Source organism: Haplochromis burtoni, unplaced genomic scaffold (assembly GCF_018398535.1).
Source record: "Haplochromis burtoni strain Fernald_Lab_line unplaced genomic scaffold, NCSU_Asbu1 Contig_402, whole genome shotgun sequence".
Taxonomy (NCBI): domain Eukaryota; kingdom Metazoa; phylum Chordata; class Actinopteri; order Cichliformes; family Cichlidae; genus Haplochromis; species Haplochromis burtoni.
The window spans coordinates 190,412-198,970 of NW_024582763.1; positions in this window are offsets into that span (position 1 = coordinate 190,412).

Consider the following 8,559-nt stretch of genomic DNA (forward strand, 5'->3'; position numbering starts at 1 on the left):
CACACACACACACACACACACACACACACACACGCACACACACATAAACACACATACGAATGGCCCTCACAGTTAGTCTCTAAAAGGGAAGGACAAGAACGTTTCCAATGTGAAGTTAACCACCGAAAACTCTGGTTTTGACGTTTCCCCCAACAACACACATAGAGGACTCTGGAGGAACTGCAGAACTTCTACGTTGGCTTCCTTTTCCAGCTTGATTTTAACCTGGAGGTCTACAGAAACGTATGGGCTACAGGACACAGCTTCAAATGGCCATCAGAGGAACTGCAGCCTTTGCCGCTTCTGTTTCAGCCCCCGAGGTTGTCACTTGGTTTAAACTTGTCAATTGAGTCACACGGAAGGACATGTGGTCGTGATCATACAACATACAACAACAACATGTGGGAGATAAATCCACATTCCTTTCTAATGTCTGGAGGTAAAATCTCGAGTTTTCAGGTTACTCATCAGTGAGTCGATCATGAGGCCAACAGAGCTCGTTAAACTGAAGATAAAACTACAAAGATACACGGACAGCTGTTGGCTTGACAAACAGATCAATAGAATCAGGAAATATCCAGTTTCACACCATTAACATTATCTTGGGCTAAACGACACTTTTTGCCAATGATACCCGTTTGAATAAAAAGTGATTTAATCCTGGAGTGATATGAAGGTGAGAGTGTAAACTGAACAAACCAGAAGACATTTGTGTTTGTTTCTGGAGGAAACAAATGTCCAAAACGAATGAATAAATAACTAATCATCAAGTAATGCATAAATAAATAAATAAAGCTTTTTAGATGCATCAAAAAGAATCCAGGAGCAAGATTTGCATTTAACTGAATTTATTACAAAACAATAAACAAAACGACGAAGCCTGTGCGTCGTCACCTTGGAGATAATATTTAGTCATTTTTCAGGTGGCTCTGGTATCAGGATCAAACGATGCTCATTTATTTTGTACTTTTAATTTATTTACCTTTTCTGTCAAATATTTCCTTTAATTAAGATGATTTAATATCCACAGCACTTTATGTTATGCATTCATTTAATGCTTTTCTAAAAAAGCCCTTGATTATTGATTATTGGAATTTCTGGAAGGTCTTGGACAGTTTTCTTTAATATGAAGTTGTTGCTGTTGCGAGCAGATGTGACACTGTACTGGGGACGGATGATGAGGTGGGATTTCCTGCCATCGGCTAAAGGAGTTCAGCCCTGCAAAACAAAACAAGCTCTTAACCTTTGACACAGTGACCCACGAGTCATGTGGGTCATGAACTCCTCTAACACAACACGTCTCATGTGTTTCTTTTATTTACCTGGAAACATTCAAATGAAGCAAGGCTCTGTGGTTGTAAAGTATACGACTTTAAAGCAGTTTAGGGCTTATGTGGGCGTGAGCTCATCCATAAAGGAGTTTTATAGTCAGTTTCCATCTTGGGCTTTTTCACTGGACACCTCTGTGACTCACACGGTTTTCTTTATATGATGACTTTTCCACTTATTTCCAAATGTAACCAGGAGGAACAGTGAGCTGATTTTGTTGTAGTTCCATTCATTCATTTCTTCCACTTCAGTTCTGCAGTGTGGCCCCAGCTGGAGTCTTCAGCTGTCATAGAGAGAGGTGCAGGGTGCGCCCCGGGCAGGATGGCAACCTGCCGCAGGACTAACAGAGTCAGGAGTTCATCGCCTTCAGATGTTTCCTCAAAGGCGGTATCCTTGGATTAAAGCCTGGATCTCTGCTGCAGTTTAATAACAGCTCAGACTTATTATTAAAGTGTTGAGAAGTGTTAAAGGTGTGAGCCTGAGCTGCTGCTATTCAGTACCTGCGTCAGGCTGCTGGTTAACTTTTTTCTCTGAACCAGAACTCACAAATGCAGGAAGTGACCCAAGTTGCAACAAATTCTAGCAACAGGAAAGGGGGGTTGTGTCTCCCCCCTGCACCTCCCTCACACAGAGATGCATGCTGCAGTCTGGGATCTGAGATTCAGATAAGTAAGTCAGACAACTTTAAAACTGGACTGATGCTGGCATATAGGCTGGTATACCAATGTGATAACTAACAGGAAGAACTGGTGCTTTTACCCAGCAGGTGAGTGATTATTTGATACCAACAAGTGTCAAAATTGTGGTTCACTTTTGATCAAACTGGTCTCTGGTGTGGATGGTGAAACCACAACACTTGGAGAAATTGGACAATTTGATGCGCATGGACACAAATCAGTAGATAATATAATATTTCAATACTCTTCCTGAGAATGTAGAAAATAGCAGCCCGTTAATAACCTTTGTATGGGAAATGTTTATCCTAATTTAAAAGCTTATTTCACAATTGGGCTTCATTTAAAACCAATCACCCGAGACAGCGGTTACATTAAGGCACACGTGTCCCAAGAAGGAGCAGCGAGAGCCGCTAATGAGGTTCTTTGTCTTGGTGGCTTATTATAATGTCCGTTTTTAGTTCTTTAATCACAAAGTAATTAAATTCCCAGTCTGGGAAAACATAAAGGTTAAAAAGTAGAATATAAAAAGACTAATCGCGTCTCTTTGTCCCTGCATATTCAGTAGAAGTGCCCTTGAGCAAAGCACGAGGCCTCCGTTTGTGAGCGTCTTGCTCACGAGGAGATTCGGACATGTTTGGAGGCCGTTTAAATAACTGCCTGCTGGATGTAAATTCCAGTGATTAAGTATCACTCGCTGCGCACTTCCTCGTTAATAATCGAACACTGTCCTCAGCAGCGGTGATCTAACGCTGTCGTGTCTCATTGATTACGCGGATCAATGAGCTCCCAGACTACAGGACACAGAGCACCAGAGTCAATACACATAATGTTTTACAGAACTGTTAACGTGTTTCACTATTGATCCACTGTCTGTATCTAAATATGCGGCCCTTTCTCTGCTGTAAATTCTGACTCTTGGAAAGATCATCCATTAAAATGATGATCATCACCAGAGTGCTGCGTGCACATGCAAATACGAAGCTGCAGCTGTAAAGATCTGACTTTGATCCATAGTAATGTGTTGGCAGGGTTTATTTATGTTCATCTTTTCAGGATTATGAGTAAACTTTAATATCTGGTTCATTCCCCGCTCCTCTGTTCTCTGCACGTACCGCCTCACCTCCTTTGTAAAAGAAGCACTGCTGCCCTCTGCTGGACACAAGCTTCACTCACACGTCGCTGCTAAATTTTCTTCTTAATTGTTAACAGTTAAATAATGTTATGCTGCTTTATTCCATTGGCTGTCTGCACACTCACCTGCTAAATAACACCAATGAAGAACTTGAGTCCTGGGTGTTATAATCCCAGCCCAGCACTCATCTCTGCCTTTCACATCTTTGGTGTTTCGATAGTTTTTTTCTTTCTGAAAACCGTTGAAAGCTTCTGAGTTTGATTTTTGACTCGTTCCTGTTTCCAATGACACTGTTGGCTTGTGATCCTTATAAAGTGACTTGGGCTGAATGATTTGGGACAATAGAAATAAAATGAAATTGAGTGACACAAAAAGCAGTTTATGTATCAAATATCTCATGTTACACACGAACACTGGACCAGGCTGTTTGTGTGGGTGTGTGTTTGAGCGTAGTGAGGCAAATATTAACCCCGTCCAAAGTACATTACTGCTCCAGAATTACGATGAGCAAAGAGTTCATGTATTTCTGTGCGATGCTATCTGAACTTCAAACGGCATTCAGGAGCACATGTGTCTCTAAACACGCATTTAAATGTGTAATGCTAACATTTCCACGCTTTGCTTCAGACATGTGAAGCTGTTCAACGGTGGGAACTGCAACCACGTGTTAATGTGTTACTGCAGCAATTTTATAAAGAAAGAAGATGTTGAGTGCGATTGTTTTAAAGCGGACTATTCTGCTCCTCTTTATTTTCTCTCATGTGTACTATTACAATAGGCAGCATTTCAAAGAATATGATAAATGCATGCGAGTCAAAGGCTCAGCCTTCAGACCATACAGCTGCTTTCTATGTTCGAATCTGTAGAACGTCAGTGAGAGTGGTTGCCCCTTATACATTCACACCAGGCATACAGCTCTGACAGTGAGCCCAGAAGGCCAACAGCCAAATTTCCAGGCCAATCAGAAGTAATGTGGTTTAAAGGGAAGGTGGTACTTAAAGCCAAAAAGTGACATGGATGAACCGCAGGGCAGGACGAAGGCCAAGCAGAGGTAAAAAGGATCATTTTGCAAACATGCGTTAGTCCAAGAATAAAAATATGGGACTGTTAGACCAACTTTAAGGTTGTCATGAAGGCTTAAAAACAATGATTGCAGTTTTATGGTGAAACGTTGGGGAGTCTGGCCTGTCGGTTCACCGGGTTCTCCTCCTAATACTAATGTTTTCTATAGACTTAAAAAAAAAGTACTGTTTCCCATATAGCTGACATGAATGCTAGACACATGAATTATTAAAATTTGCAGTTTTACTGGGTTAAACTAACCAAACAGAAACCCAAAGGCCCTCTTGTCAACTGGCCGGGGTCTTAAGGAAACTTAAAAAAGAAGAAAACACAAGATGCTGCAGAAAGCAAACAGAGAATCCAAGAAACACCCACAGACAGATAAACTGACCGACAACTGAGTGAAAACTGACTGAACACAAACAAAACAAAACGTTTCCTTAAACAATCACACAAGCTGGGAAAGAAGCACAGACAAAGAAAACCAGAGTGAGTGTCAGAGATGGAGAGAGTAGGGCCTGAACGCAGGACGTCCTGTGCAGAGTTCAGTGCGTTTATTTACAATGAATCAAAGGACAAAGGTGCAAATAATCCTCTCCACGGGGTTTCTTCCTGTGCTCGCTCCCTGCTCCTGTGCTGTGGTGAGTCATCGTATCCTGACGTACAACAGCGCTCCACTGCTTCTACTTGTTTCTGCAACCCTCTGCAAACAACAACAGGCTGCTGTTAGTACATGCAAAGACCTGGGAACCAAGACACGGTTGCAAACTAGCTGACTGGGTTTCTCACAACAATCCACTGCAGCTCAGCTACTCTGTTAAACAGATCAGCTGATCAGCGATAGTTGCGTGTAGTTATCCTTCCTCGGGTGTGGCTGGCCTCACGGTGGGAAACACTCTCCAGGCCTGGTGTCCCAGGGAAACCAGGACACCGCCAACAACAACAACAGCACATACATGTTAAACAGACACACAGGCAGGGCAACCAGTGAGGACTGCCAGCCCGAGAAATATAAACAAGTCCACAAACACATGAACCCTGGGTCCCCATGACAGTAAGACTATGAGCTCTTAGAATGAAGCAGGGAAAACCACCAAATAATGACCCAAACATCATAAACGTGATCGATGTAACAAAGCTGAAGTTTCACACTAAATCTGTCAGAAATGTATTTGTAGTTTTAAAATATAGATCGTAAAAAGAAAAACACGCCATGTCACTGACTTCCTTTACTTCTTGCCTGACCTGCAGCTGATAATAACACAAATGCAAACAGCTGTTTTATGTGCTAAAGTTAAATGGTGTCATTGGCACCTTAATGCAGTCACATAACTGTCATCTAGTAAGTAAGCTGCTGGCTCAGTGCAGACACTGTTTAGGAAGCATCTGCCTTTCTGGTTGCGTCACACTTCTTCCTGCCTCTCCGGTTAGGCTGAGCTGACAGCGGAAAGGAAGTTCAGATTCTGTAAGGTCAGCGCTTCTTCATGAGTCAGAGTTCAGTTCAGGCTGAGGATCATGAAGATTTGGCTGCAAACCGTCATCTCGTCTCATGTTTGAAGTGAAGATTTGAATAGTGTTGAAACCCTACAAAGTTTTCATGCGTATTTGTTTATATTTGCATGTCTGCAAAGTCTTTTGAATATTTTCATCGTGCACTCAAATACTGAGATAAGCAAGGTAATTAAATACCCATCCAGCCATCCTCAGCCTACGGCAGCAGGCCCCTGGTGACCCTGAAGAATGAAATATAATGCCTGTACACAACAAGTCTGGATGTTTTTGAGCCTCATGCACCTCCACATCCACATTATCCATATTATATGGATTATATATGTGTACATATGGTATATTTATGCTGATATCCTCACTCACATTCCCCTTTATTGCATCTGTAACATGCAACTTCTGTCGGTGCTGTGCTACTGGAAACTGAATTTCCCGGAGGAACCCACCCGAGGGATTAATAAAGTTTCATCTAATCTAATCTCACTGGTCTCGCTGCTGTGGTTTGTCCAGGTGCTTTGAAATTCAAGCTGTGGCCTGACCAGCATCAGCCAGCCGAAGCATCAAAGCTTGGCTCAGAAACAACCACGAATGAGGCGCAGTTTCTTAAAATGTTTTCAAATGTTTTGGCTTTTGTCTTCTTGTCCATGGAAATCACCGTGCGCTTGCTTCTGGCATGCCGCCGTGGGCTGTGCCTCTGTATGAATGCGTGCCCATGCATATGTGACTGTTTATGTCTGTGTGTGGTCTTTGTAAGACGAGGATGTTTCCCCCTGAGGGGATGGATGTACAGATCCATTTCAAAGCCCAGAGAGCTCCCTTCCCCCAGTACGTCCCCCCCCCAACATCGTGTTCCCAGCAGAGTCCAGACTGTCAGTGAGAGCAGAGCCTTTTAAAAGCCTGCATGTGCTGTTAAACATGGCTGAGCTGTGACTTTCTGCGGTGATCATCCAGCCTTACAGAACAGATCAACATCTTCTGAAGCCTCTCGCCCGCCGTACAAAGGGCGCCATTAGAGAGGGTGCAGAGACGAGATAGCTTTGACTAATAGCGCTCTCTTCGTAGTGTTGTGTCTTCGTCCCGCTGTTTGTACAGCAAGAAATGTTAGACGCTCACATGCTTTGGCTGCGCTGGGTTGGGTACGCTGCAGGTTTCAGGTATCTCTGAGCTTTCAGTCATTCAGTCAGAGACCGAGGCTGACATGTGCACCCTCTGTGATACAAAGTCCCTTAAATGTTTACGTGTGTTTATAAGTGTTGGCCATTAATCATTTATTTGTTGATTTAATTAATATTTTATGCCATGAATTTCAAGTAGATTCACGTACACTAAATACAAAAGACTTTCACTGTTCAGTAAAAAAACAAAAACAAAAAAACAGGAGAGTACGCTGATGTTTGATGTCCTTGAACAAGTCAATAAATGTCGACCTGCAGCACATGACCTCTGACCTCTCCACTGAAATTTGAGCATGTGTGTCTAAAGGAAACTTATGAAATGTCTCCAACTCTTTAACGAAGCCCTCTGAGGTGCATCCGTGTCACCTCTGAGGTGTCTCACGAACACAAATCCCAACGTTTCTCGTCTTTATCCGCGGAGGAGGTCTACGGTGCTGAAAGGCAACGTGGTTCTGCACACATGGCTTCTGGATAGCCTTTAATGGCCTGCTGCTGTATGGTAGCAGGCGGGAATATCAGTGCACACGCTCTGCTAATTTGCAACCATGTGTTTCTTCTGATCTCTAAATAAAACACTAAGAATCGCTCCAGCACCTCCAGGGGAACGCCACCTTCCTCGCCACCTAGGGCCGATCCAAGACACACTATGGACAGAGCTCATTTCCACATCGGGTGTGGTGGTGCCACATCCTGAATGAAACTCGACCTTCTTCTGTGAACAAAGAGGAACCCAGTCTGAGGGATGATTGTGCACTGGTGAATTATTCCTGAGGTGTGTGAATTTCATAGAAACAGTAAAAGAAAACCCCCAAAAACTCAAAGCAGAGGCAAACAGGTTTGCTTTAGAAGCCCTCACTGCCCACCTCTTTACATAGATGACTGTGGAAAGCCCATCCTTATGCACTGCAGTACTTTCCTGTTGAAAGTCATGGGCATCGGCTCACTAGTCCCTCTGTTTTGGAACATTTGCAAACAGAACATAAAGTGTATTCATGCAGGGAGTACTCACTGTAGTCACTGAGTGACGTGGCAGAGCTCGGTCTAAACAGTTCTGTTTTACTGCTCCAGCCAAAATTCATTTTAAGATTGGTGAAATAACCAATGTTTAGCTCAACCTACTGTTTGTGTTAAAAGGAAATATGAACTTTTAAAGTTTGACAGAGCTTCAAAAACCCCGTCCTGTGGATTTTCCACAGTTCACTGGTATTTTCAGATGATTTTCGATATTACAATAAAGACTGAAAATGGGGTGAAACTGGGACTGCTTTCTGTTTTTCTGAAACATCAGCTCACAGTCACTGTGCATTGCTCACATTTCACCACCAGTCATTAGGCAACGCTAAGCATTTGATAAGACAGCATACAGTTCGTTGCAGTCAGTTTGGGACTTTGACTCAGGGCAACATTTCTCAGGAAAATTCAAAACTGCTTTGTTATGCAATATGTGTCCACGCACACTTTTCTTATTTGTTTTGAAAAAATCGCAGCAGCTACTACAGAGACCTTTAAATCTCAGCTGGCAGTGCTCATTATACAAAGTTTGATCAACCTCGCGTAAATCACGGTCAATTATTAATGAAACCACCATATTCCTTTAGACAGTAAACGGTTCAGGATCAAAGATTATACAGTTTTCTTTTCCCCGTGAGTGCCCCCCCCCCCACACACACACACCCCT